General features: G+C 44.0%; 1 protein-coding gene across 2 annotated transcripts in view; it reads right to left on the minus strand.

Annotated features, from left to right (window-relative positions):
- The window catches only part of LOC104869443 (zinc finger protein 26), a 34,563-nt gene that overhangs the window by 21,159 nt on the left and 3,857 nt on the right, over positions 1-9,547 (minus strand). Inside the window, exon 2 of one of the 2 annotated variants that reach the window (XM_010634679.3) lies at positions 9,259-9,379. The gene's annotated coding sequence lies outside the window, so the exon portion shown is untranslated. Of the gene's footprint in view, positions 1-9,252; positions 9,380-9,547 lie in introns of both variants that reach the window. The other variant, XM_010634680.3, reaches the window with a different exon arrangement.

Here is a 9,547-nt window from a genome sequence, read left to right on the forward strand (position 1 = left end):
CAAAAAAGGCACAGTCCAAAGGCTCCCCTTCTCCAGCTCCTCCCCGACTCCTGAGCACTCTTACCATTTCTAATACTTTTTCTGGGCCCTCAAATCTCACGGATGTGTGGGCGACAAAATCTGCTGCTTCATGAATGTGGTGTCCTTGTCTGCATCCTGCTTAACCAGAATGTAACTCTCTAGTTCTGGGTACGGTTAGTATTTATGGCTACACTCCAGAGAGAGGCCTTTAGAACCAAAATAGAGAAACATACAACTGGTATAGCAAATGGTAAGCACATCCCATGAGGGACACAACGAAAGGCATTCGGACTGCTCTTGGCTTCCTTCCTGGCCCTCCCACATGGTGAGCACCATTTGGGAAGGCTTCCTGGCTGGCTGGGCAGCATCTGTGCCACAGTGCATGCTGCTGCTGTCTTTGCTAAATGATGCTAAAACTCCCCTCCCTGACGCGCAAGGGTTCGGGAACCAACAACTGTCAGCCTTAACAGGGTAAGAGGTATAACCACAGTCAATTTCCACCACTCCCTGCTACCGGTCCTGCTCAAGTACACTGACTTGTTAGAAAAGGGGTAAGGCATGGGGCAAACACAAGTGTGAGCAGAGTAGGAAAGGAAGACTGACACAGTGACTGCACAGAGTTGGAAATTCAGTCTGAGGCTTCCTGGCTTTCCAGCCAAGAGATGCATCCTTCCCTGGGGAAATGGCACCAGGGAGATGACCTGGCCGGCGATGCTACAGCTGGGGTCTGCTGTGCCTGTGTTCTCCTGACCCTAATGAGGTCTCCTGGGACATCTGCAGAGGGAGGCAAATGCCTACAACTGAGATGAGGGAAACCACATTCAATACAGGAGACTTCTGGGATACCAAGAGCCTGTTAGGCAAACACCCAATGAGAGAAAAAAGAATTTTAGCCACCTAATGATTCAAGCCATTCTAAAAGTTTTACAAAAGAAAAAGGCAACCTAAAAGCACAGACCCCTTCTCCTCTCCTTCTTCCTATTAGCAAGAGACCCAAACTAAGAATCACCATTTCAGGCAGCTCAGTGATTTTAAAACTGAGGCCTCCACTTTAGGCAGCCACCAGTGGAAGAGGGGTGGCGGCTTTACACTTTATACACATCAAGTACTGAGCTAATGCCAGGTTCAACAAACAATGCTGCCCGTCTCAGATTACTTAGTGATTTAAAAACAAAGCACCGGACACAGAGAAAGAAGAATAAAAGGTAATTTAACTTTAACATTTGCTAAAATGCTAAGCAATTTATCCAATCTGGGGTTCAAATTATAGATATACCTGGGGATTCCATTAAATTTAATCAATGTCCCCTAAAGTCTTTAAAACGGTAAATACAAAAAAAACAAAAAAAATGCATAAGCATACCTCCCACTAACTGAAGCCTTGCTTTAATTTCCAGTAGTCGGGGAAGCTCACTGTCCTAAAACACTCCACATCAAATAAACACCCTAATATAATAATATAATTAAAGCAAGACTCTGACACTTAGAAATTGGCTTGATAAAACTGAATCCATGGATTCCTAATATAATATGAAGATGAAAAAAAAAAGAGATATCTAGAGATACAGCTCAAGGATAGAGCACTTTCCTACCACATCTAAGATTCAGGCCCTGTACCACAAAGAATAATAATAATAGTTAACACAAATTAAAACAAGGCACCAAGAATTAAAACCTATATAAAACTCAGTTCATGAAAGAGGGATTTTATCAATTGCTTCTCCACTTGTCAACCCAATTTTGCCTGTCCTTAAATGTGAAAAGAAGCCAAGTATGGTGCAGCGTACCTATAATCCCAAAACTCTAGGAGGCAGAGCCATGAGGACCCCAAATTGCCCAGCCTGGGCAATTTAGTGAAATCTTGTCTCAAAAATGGAGAGGATGAGGCCGGGGATTTAACTCAGTGGTTGCAATGTCTGCCTCATAAGCACAAGGATCCAAGTTCAATCCCCAGTACCAAAAAAAACAGGGGATGGACATGAGGGATATAGCCAAGGCCCTGGGTTCAATCCCCATAATGCAAAAAAATATAAAAAATAATATAACAGAGGCACTTCATGATGGATTACAACAATCAGAATGCAATGGTCCCACCCATTAAGGGCCCATTATCAGAATTATTACAATTACTGATTCTCTGCGATCAACACTATAAACATTGCGCTATTGTAAGTTTAGCTAACATACTCTCCTTAGTGACTATTTTAGTAACCTCTTGGCTGCAGTTTGACTTAACTTCAAAAAGGAAACAATAAACCTGGCACAGTGGTGTATACTTGTAATCTTAGCATTCAGGAGGCAGAGGCAGGAAAATCATAAATTCATGCTAGCCTAGGCTCTATAGTGAAATCATGCTTCAAAATATAAATAAGACACACAATACACCTTTTCCAGGCTACCAAACAGATCTGTCATCACATAGTCTTTAAAAACAAGACCCTGCTGGGCATGGTTGTGCATCCTGTAATCCCAATTCTTAGGCCATCTGAGGCAAGAGGATCACAATTTTGAAGCCAAGCTGGGCAAGTAAGACCCTGACTCAAAATAAAAAAGGGTTGGGGAAGTAGCTCAGTGCTCCATGCATTAAACCCCCAGTACCACCAAAAAAAAGAAGAAAAAAGAAGACAAAACAAGCACCCATTTTTTTTTTGAGACAGGACAGGGTCTCACCATGTAGTTGAGAATGACCTGGAACTTATTATGTAGCCCAGGCTGGTCTTGAACTCACAGCGATCCTCCTGCCTCAGCCTTCCGAAAGCTATGATTACAGGTGTGCACCTCCGGATCTTAATGACACCCACTTTCAGCAGGAACAAACTTCTACAAGGAGACGCCTCTAACACTTCATCAAGAATATAAAATTTCAGTATCTTAAAAGTACTGTTTATGGTGGCAACGTATTACTCACACATTTTACATGTAAGATTAAACAAAAGGCACTTCTATTAGTGCCAGAACAACAAAAACCAAGTACAGTAAAACCTGTATGTAGTCCTAGTTCAGAGGCCTGAGCCAGGAGGATTACATAAGACCAGTTCAATGCCAACCCAGGAAACAAGACCTTAGGTTTTAAAAAAAATATATAAAAAGCAAAACACTGCTTTTCATGACAGAGTCCAAGATTCTCTGGACCACTTAAGATGGCTAGTTTTTGTTTGTTTTTTGAGACAGGGTCTCACTATGTAGTACTTCAGGCTGGCCTTGAGCTATGTGGTCCAGACTGGCCTCAAACTTGCGGCGATCCTCCTGCCTCAGCCTCCCAGGTACCAGGACTACAGGCATGCACCACCACGCAAAGCAAGATGGCTCTTTCTTACTCCATGCTTCTAATGCAAGAAATTCTCCCTCCTCATCTTAAATAAAAACACGCTCCTCAGGCTCAGGATGTAGCTCAGTAGCACTGTGCCTGCCTGGGAAGGGCAAGGTCCTGAGTTTGAGTCCTAGTTCCACAAAAAAACACATACTTCTCAGATAAAGAATTAGAAACAGCAAATAAATATATGAAAAAATGTTCAACATCACTGGTCATTCAAGAGATGCAAATTAAAAGAACACTGGGATTTCATCTCACTCCAGAAAGAAAGGCTGCTATCAAGAAATCAACCAGGGCTGGGGATTTTAGTTCAGTGGTGCTGCCGCCTACCTTGCAAGTGCAAGGTCCTGAGTTCAATCCCTGATACCCAAAAATCAACTAATAACAAATGCTGGAGAGGTTGTGGGGAAAAGGAAGCTTTCTTCACTGTTGGTGGGAGTATAGACTATTGCAAACACTGTGGAAATCAGTGTGGAGATTCCTTAAAAAGCAAAAATTAGAGGTTCCATTTGACCCAGCTATTCTTACTGGTATCTTCCCAAAAGAATTAAAAGCATCATACCACGATATATGCTCTCCTGTGTTCACAGCAGCGCAGTCTGTAATAGCTAAACCCCAAGGACAGCCCGGATGCCCATCAACTGATGAGTGGATAAAGAAGATATGGTTTTTTATACACTGGAATACTGCTCTGCCACAAAGAAGGGTGAGCTTCAGACATTTCTAGCGAAATGGATGGACCTTGAGACCACACTCCTAAGTGAAATAAATCAGACACGTTTAAATACCACACTGCTTCTCTGGTGTGAGAAACTGAATGTGGAAATAAGGACTGAGATGTATAATGGATGTTGGGAAACGGCGAGAAAGTGTTCAAATAGGAAGGGGAACAAGACAGGAGGGTAGGAAAAAGGGAGGGAGGGACAAAAACAAGTGAAAATAGAAGGAAAAATGAAAACAGAGCTTTCATACATAGGGAGGGGAGGAGGCTTGAGGGGGGAATGGGATAAAATAAAATCTATTAATAAAAAAGAAACTCTCTTGGCTTCCTGGTATGTACCATGAAAAGAAGAAGAAAATGTGACCATAATGTATACCCAAAATGTACCAATAAACTTAATTTAAAAAAAAGAAAAAGATATGACTGGCCACCTACCTACTAGGCTCTTTTGGAAATAAATAGAACCTCTCCCAGACCACCAAGCCTGTGACCTATTCTAGCTGCCCATTATGCTTTGGAGCATAAAAACAACAGGATATGACAGGACACTGCGACGCAGGCCTCTGTCAGGAGGCAGTCAAAATGAGTCCTTTGGAGTATTTCACCTGTAGGAAAGGACTTGCCCTGTACTCAGTCCCTAGTTACAAGACAGGATGCTAGAGGATGAGACCCTGCCCCCAGACCCACACTACTCGGAAGGCCCATGGGATCAAGTGACAATTTCAAGTTCACAGACTATGAAAGGGCACTGCTGACCATCCCACATGATGAAACTAGGAAAAGAGCTGCTGGTTTCCATCCTTTAGCCAGGGTCCTCATAAACGTAAGACTGGACCCAACAAACAACACACGGGTAAACTTCATGCACACATCTCAGTGCTCTCTGGTCATCAAGCCTAATGGGTAACACGTATGGAATTTAATAAAGACACTTCCCCCACAGGCTAGATGAGCAACCCAGTGCCTCCCAACTTTCCCATCAGGCCTCCATGACCTTGTCTTTCACTGATCTTTGAGTAACAAAATGTTTTCTGTTCGAACATGACCCAGATAACCTAGAAATCCTGAACCAGTCACCACCATCCATGGCCGCCTTGCTCACTGCAACCATGCTGTTGCCTTGTTTCCCTCATGAGACACTGTGCACCACAAACACATAAGACCCAACTTACTTTGTACACCCACGCTCGGTAACCTGGGCCTGAAATTCTTGGACCCCACAACCCTGTAGAAATAGACACTTGAGATCCAGGCATTGCAACCTATGTAGCACCCGAATTCCCCGGCTGAAGGGTGCCTGTTATGGTTTGGGTCTGGATGTCCACCTAAAGCCTCATACAGTCAGAAATAGATGAATCTGGAATGTGTGTTGCTGGGATTAAGTGTGTGTGGTTACTAAACTACTACACGAGTGAGTGGTTTAGCACTGAACTAATCCCAGTAGTCTGGATGGTATAAAAGCAGAAAGACTCAGTGAAGGGCCCCCCTTGGTGCCTTTACTACCTTGTGCATGCCATGTTGCTTCTCCTCTTCAAGGCCTGTTTGTCATCCCTGCCTTGGAGCCAGTTGACTATGGACTGAAACCTCTATGAACTGTGAGCTAAATAAACCCCTTCTCCTCCAACTTTGGGTATCAGGTATTTTGTCTCAGGAATGAAAAAGAAGTAATGAACACAATGACCCAGATGTTTGTCACAGCTCTCCTGAGAACACACCGGGCACTCCAGGCCTTCCACCTACACTGGGTGCCTTGACTCCCTCTACACACTAGCCCACCAACAGCGGCTAACGTTGTTTCAATGCTGCCTAACAACTGCAACCAATCTGGCCCAGAGCAGCCAGCAAACCTCTCTACCCTCCAGCAGGCTGTAACTGCAGCATCGCTGCCCATCACACTCAAGACTCTGGGGATCTCCACTTGCCAGCATAGATGGTGCAGGCCTTCCCTGGGGTGGTAGAACTGAGCTCACTGGCTCAATGATGTGGTCAGATGGCGAGCACTGCAGGTAGTCTTTAGGAGCTCCAGCAGACAGTGTCCAATAAAAAATCTACAGCTCCAACGAAATGAATTTTGCTCACTACCCGAGTGTGGAAATATTCTCCCCTACTTAATCTTTCCCAGTTAAGCAACATGAGACTGCAACCTGACCCATGCCTCCTTAATCACAATCGGATGAGATCCTGACCAGAGGACCCTCCTACATCGGGCTGTACTCCTGACCCAAAGAAACAGCATTATTCTAACCCACCGACTTTGAGGTGTTAGGCAGCAACAGACAACAAATACATTAGCCAATAAGGTCTAACGCTCCCTGCCTTTGGATCTAGCTTCTTTCACTCAATACTGTAAAGTCCAAGCTGGAGGTGGTGGCACACCCCTGAAATCCCAGCGCTCAGGAGACGATGCAGAAGCCAGCTGGGGCTACGTGAGTTCAAGACCAGCCTAAATTACAAAGGTAAACACTTTCCCTCCACACCCCAATAGTAAAGTTCATCCATTTTTTCCATCTACCTTTCATTTATTCTATTTGCTATAGACCAGTGGAGGCAAACCCATGGCACTAAAGAGCACTGATAGCTCTTAAAGGTTCACCATCACTGCTGGAATCATCCATAAATACTCGACAATGTACCTAGTTATGCTGACCCAAAGCTGGGCTGTTTCCAATTTAGGGCTATGACATAAAACACTGGAACACATGAACATGCACATGTACAAAGTCAGGCTATCCTACCAACAATTTTTCAGACTGCCTCACCAATAAACATATACGCTCTCATCAACTCACATCAACATTTCGCTATGTTCACTCAGCTCTCGGGACCCTTAAGTGGCCAGAGAACATGGACACTGCCAAGTCACACAGCTTTTCCAGCAGGTGAGTCATCTGGTTATTTCCCCAAGAAGTGAATCCAGCTCCCGAAATGTGTGAGTGTCTGTGAGGAGTCACTCAGGAGCGGTCACTCTACACCCGTGGTGGTGAATCTCTGGTGCGTATGCTACAATGGGCTGTTTGCTATCCTTCAGAACTCTACCATTGCTTTATTCCAACCCCACTCTAGACATTCATTCAAGGAAGTGAAGGGTTGGTCTGGACAGAAATAAGACAACCAAGGCTGACTGGGGAAAAATAAAGCAACTCCCGTTCTGACTGTGAATAAAAGCATCTCCTGAGACAGGTAATTAACGGAAGTGAATGTTCAGAGCGAGCTTACTTATCAACACTTGGCCACTGATTTTATTTCAAGTCAATTTCCTATTCATGATTTTAAAAGACATTCATGTTTTGTTCTACATTTTTCTGTTCAGGTATCCAGTTTCACTATGTTATGCAGAATAGCCTTGAACTTGCCATCTTCTTACCTCAGCATCTCAAGTAGCTGGGATTACAGGTTCGTTTTACCTTGACTTACATAATTTCAATAGATAGCTCTTAGTTTTTCTATCAGTCGTATACTGAACAGGATACTCATTTCTCAGTCACCGCTGCCCCCTCCCCTTAGAAAATGACTCCGGTGTCAAATCTGGGAGTAATCCTTGCTCCCGCCCTCCTAATTCCCTTTCAGAATGGACATTGTGGCCTTAATTGTTACGCTTCTTAGCTTCATTACGCCCATATGAAGACATATTATCCTCTACTTTCAGATCCTCATCAATTTGTAATAACACATCTCTCCTTGGTTAGATGTCAGCCTCCTCCATTTATTTACAAGCTCCCTGAGAACAGTTCTACATTGAAAATTTTCACCATGCTTTAATCAACAACTCAGGCACTAGTTTACAGTAAATACAACAGATGGAGGAAACATTTAAACGGAAGAATGTGAAGAGGCTGGAGGTGTAGCTCAGTGTTAAGAGCACTCACCAAGGCTGAGTAAGACTCTGGGTTCAATCCCCAGCACTATGAAAAAAAATTAAGGCAAAACATAAAATGGGTGATTCCAAATAAAAAATAATTCTTCAAAAGGACAACACAGGACTGGGCACACTTCAGAGGTTGAGCACTTAACTAGCATGCCCAAAAACTCTGCATTGGGTCCCCAACACAGCTTCTCACCAAAGACAATATAAGGGAGAAAGAACTGTTCTAAATTAGAAGACACTAAAACAATGGTAATACACGAAACTATTAAATCCAAAAACATTTTGGTACAATGGAGAATTTTTTTTGGGGGGGGTACCGAGGATTGAACTCGGGTCCTTGCGCTTGCAAGGCAGGCCACCGAACCACTGAGCTAAATCCCCAGCCCCAACTTTTATTTTTTTACATGTGGATATTAATATTTTCTATTTTTTTGGCTCAAGTAATAGTATTGTGGCTTTCTGCTCCTTTTATGAAGGGGCTTGGTCACGTTATCCAGTCTTGTCATTCTCCTGCCTCAGATGGCAGAGTTGCTGGGGCCACAGGGCACACATCAGTCCTTCTGAGTTTGTATGGTGGCTTTAATAAGACAATGTATTTATAGAAGTTGCTTTATCAAGCATTTGAAACACAAGTATCAGGTGTGGTGGTCTATGCCTGTAATCCCAGTACTCTGGGAGGCTGAGGCAGGAAGATTAATTTGGAGCCCAATCTAGGCGATTTAGGAAGATCTTGTTTCAAAATTTAAAAAAAAAAAGGGCCGAGGATTTAGCTCAGTGGTTCTGTCACCTGCCTCGCAAGCGCAAGGTCCCGAATTCGATCCCCAGTACCAAAAAAATAAAAAGTAAAAATAAAAAAATAAAAGGGGCTCGGGATTTAGTGTGAAGGCCTGGGTTCAATTTCCAGAACAACAAAAAAGAACTACAATCAAGTATCACTTCTGCAACTTGCATCTTATTAAACAGTTCACAAGCGCTGGGAATGCAGCTGGGTGGCAGAGCTTGATACGTGGGTTCGTTTCCCAGCACAGGTAGAAGAAAAAAAACAAGCACCCCCCCCAAGGTATTTTAATTTTCTGGGGAAAAGTAAACGATAAGTCCAAATGTAGTTATGAGTGTAATAAAACGCCCTTCTTCCTCCCTAGAGGCCTGTGCTGAAGCTCCGTGGGGGAGTCGGATCCTTTGTCCCTTAGTGACGTGATACGCGTTCTGCAGAAGCTACGGGCAGAACTCCGAAAACCCTGGCCATTTAAGAAAGCAGCTTCTCTCTAAATAATCACGTTTCAAAAAGTAAATATAGGTCACGCAAAGAAAGTCAAACAAAAAAGAACATACGTTTACCTCCCGAAAGCAAGAGGCTTTCTCGAGCCAACTCCCCACAGTGCTCGCCAGGCCGCGCAGGGAGGGCAGGGTCTGAGGCGGACGCGCGCTCGGCCGGACGCCAGCGGCGGAAGTTCGCTTCCTATCGGCAAAAAAATTTCAAAAAAGATTACTTTAGAGGCTCTCGAGGAGGCAAGCCCTAGGTTCGAAGAGACCCTAAAGAGACGCCCTTAAGGACAGTCCCCAAACGACCCGCTGCGAGACCTTGGCTGCGACCGCCCGGCGTGTCCATTCCAGCTTCTATTAAATG

Source organism: Fukomys damarensis, unplaced genomic scaffold, assembly GCF_012274545.1.
Source record: "Fukomys damarensis isolate Sample0158 unplaced genomic scaffold, DMR_v1.0_HiC HiC_scaffold_37, whole genome shotgun sequence".
NCBI lineage: Eukaryota > Metazoa > Chordata > Mammalia > Rodentia > Bathyergidae > Fukomys > Fukomys damarensis.